Here is a 3,538-nt window from a genome sequence, read left to right as displayed (position 1 = left end):
CGCTGCCTGGACCTGTTAATGGCCAGTTTGGCCAGGCCCAGGAGCAGATGCTATTCTATTCTTAGATGATAGCCTGTCATCAGGGCCAGAAAGGGATGGTGGGATTGGGTGGGGCAGGCACTTTGGGAGCAGCTCATGTGTGTCTCTATTTGGCTTGTCCTAGAATGGATGTGTTGTCCCAGTTGAAGTGGTGTCCTTCTTTATCTGTATGTAAAGATACTAGTGAGAGAGGGTCACGTCGGTTTGTGGCTAATTGGTGTTCATGTATCCTGGTAAATAGTTTTCTGCCTGTTTGTCCAATGTAGTGTTTGTTACAGTTCTTTCACAATATTTTGTAAATGACATTAGTTTTGCTTGTTGTCTGTATAGGGTCTTTCAAGTTCATTAGCTGCTCTTTTAGTGTGTTTGGTGGGTTTGTGTGCTACCATGATGACAAGAGCTTTGAGTAGTCTGGCAGTCATTTCTGAGAAGTCTTTGATGTAGGGAAGATTTGCTAAGGTCTCTGGGCGTGTCTTGTCTGCTTGTTTAGGTTTGTTGCTGAGAAATCGGCAGACTGTGTTCATTGGATGCCAATTCTTTTTGAATACATTGTATAGATGATTTTCCTCTGCTCTGCATAGTTCCTCTGTGCTGCAGTGTGTGGTGGCTGACGTTCTGATGCAGCTTCGTTTGTGGATGTTAGGATGATTGCTACTTTAGTTCAATATTTAGTCCATATGTGTGTTTTCCAGTAGACGCTGGTTTGAAGTTCTCCATTGGCTGTTCGCTCTACTGTGATGGTTTGTTGTTGTTTTCCTCCTCTTAAGTGAATTTTATACCAGTAAGGGTATTATTGATGGTCTTGAAGGTTTCCTCTAATTTGTTTTGTTTAGTGATGGCAAAGGTGTCATCCACATAGTGGACCCAAAGTTTGGGTTGGATTTGACTGGGACAACACATCCATTCTAGGACACACCAAACAGAGACATGCATGAGAATTCCTAGAAGCATGGCATTCCAACCGGAACTCTATCAACAAACACATTGACTTGGATCCCATTTACCACCCCCTGTGAAAAAAGAACAAGAAATGTCTTCACCATAGGAAATGACATCACCACAGGAAATTACATCACCAACCCAAAGAAACCCAAAAATATAAATAGAAAGCAGGAAACATCAGCAGTGCTTTGTCTGGAGGCTCACTGAAGACGTTACCTAGTATGGTGATGAATCATCTGAAAATCAACCTCTCAGCTCAGCGAGCAAACCTATATTCAGATCCTTTTTCCTCTTAGCTAGTCTCACAATTTCACCTGTCATCCATGGTTCCCCAATCTTGCCATTTCGATACCTCATTTTCACAGCAGCATACCTCTCCTGATCTCTAATCAACCTCTATTTCAAAGCCTCCCACATGTCGAATGTGGATTTCCTTTCAAACAGCTGCTCCCAACCTACATTCCCCAGCTCCTGCTGAATTTTGCTTTAGTTGGCCTTCCCTCAGTTTACCACTCTTCCTTTAAGACCACTCTCGTACTTGTCCATGAGGATTCTAAAACTTTTGGAATTGTGATCACTATTCCTAAAGCAATCCCCTACTGAACATCAACCACCTGGCTGGGCTCCTTTCCCAATACCAGGTCCAGTATGGCCCCTTCTCGAGTTAGACTATTGACATCCTGCTCTAGAAAACCCTCCTGGATGCTCCTTACAAATTCTGTTCAATCTAGACCTCTAATACAAAATGATTCACAGTCAATGTTGGGAAAATTAAAATCTCCTATCACCACCACCATGTTGCTCCTACAACTTTGCATGATCTGTTTCCATGTTTGTACTTCTATCTCAAGTTCTCTGTTGGGAGGTCTGCAGTATAGCCCCAACATTGTTACTGCAGCTTTCCTATTTCTGAATTCTGCCCATAATGCCCCACTGCTTGAATCTTCCATAGTGCCCTCCTTCAGCTGTGATATTTTCTTTGACCAGTAATGCAACTCTTCCAACCCTTTTACCTCCCTCTCTATCCCACCTGATGCATCGATATCCTGGGATATTTCATTGCCAATTATGCCCTTCCCTCAACCAAGTCTCAATAATAGCAATAACATCATAAATCCAGGTACTAATCCACACCCTAAGTTCATGTGGTTACCTACTACCCTTTTTGCATTAAAACAAATGCACCTCAGACCACCAGTCCCTTTGCAGTCATCATCTGCTCCCTGCTGACTCTTCCCCTTAGTCACGGTGACTTCATTATCTAGTTCCTTACAGGCTATAGTCACTCCTTCCTTTCTGTCCTCCAACCTCACTTGGTTCCCATTCCCCTGCCACATTATCTTGAAAAGCCCCCCAACAGTGTTAGCAAACATGCCCCCACGGACATTGGTTCTAGTCCGGCCCACGTGGAGACAGTCCAATTTGTAATCGTACCAACCTCCCCCAGAACCGACCTCAGTGTCTCAAAAATCTGAACCCCTCCCTCCTGCACCATCTCTCATGCCACACATTCATCCTGCTTATTCTATCATTCGTACCCTGACGAGCGCCTTGCACTGATAGCAATCCTGAGATTGCTACCTCTGAGGTCCTACTTTTTTAACTTGTCTCCTAACTCCCTAAATTCTGCTTGTAGGACCTCATCCTGTGTTTTTGGCCTACTCGTATGTGCCTATATGCACCATGACAACTGGCTGTTCACAGTCCCCTGGAGAATGTTCTGTAGCCGGTCCAAGACATCCCTGACCATGCACCTGGAAGGCAACATACCATTCCGGCATCTTGTTTTCGACCACAGAGCTGCCTATCTACTCACCTTATAATTGAATCCTCTATGACTATAGTTCTTCCACTGTTTTTCCCACCCTGCTGAACAGCAGAGCTAGCCATGGTGCCATGAATCTGGCCACTGCTGACTTCCCTTGGTGGGCCATCGCCCTAACAGTATCCAAACTGCTTATATCTGTTTTGGAGGGAGATGACTGCAGCGGATACCTGCACTGCATTCCTGCTCATTTTCTGCCTTTTGGTCATCCATTCCCTTTCTTCCTCAGCAATTTGTCATTTCTGTTTTTGTTCATTACAAGGCAGTGTTGATAACACATGAATGCTCAGTGGATGGGGGTGACGTGGGAGGTGAAAACTCTGTCACAAATCCAGTTGCGAATTGTGAAGAAACCTCTTTTCAAAGACAGACTGTTGAGAAAATGTAACTCATTATCTGAGGGAGTGGAAAGTAGAACTCTTTAGAACATAGAACATAGAAAAATACAGCACAGTAGCGGCCCTTTGGCCCTCGATGTTGCGCCAATCCAAGCCCACCTAACTTACACTAGCCCATTATCCTCCATATGCCTATCCAATGCCCGCTTAAATGCACATAAAGAGGGAGAGTCCACCACTGCTACTGGCAGGGCATTCCATGAACTCACGACTCACTGAGTAAAGAATCTACCCCTAACATCTGTCCTATACCTACCACCCCTTAATTTAAAGCTATGCCCCCTCGTAATAGCTAACTCCATACGTGGAAAAATGTTCTCATGGTCAACCCTAT

This window comes from Chiloscyllium plagiosum, chromosome 9, assembly GCF_004010195.1.
Source record: "Chiloscyllium plagiosum isolate BGI_BamShark_2017 chromosome 9, ASM401019v2, whole genome shotgun sequence".
Taxonomy (NCBI): domain Eukaryota; kingdom Metazoa; phylum Chordata; class Chondrichthyes; order Orectolobiformes; family Hemiscylliidae; genus Chiloscyllium; species Chiloscyllium plagiosum.
Note: the sequence above shows the minus strand (reverse complement) of the source record.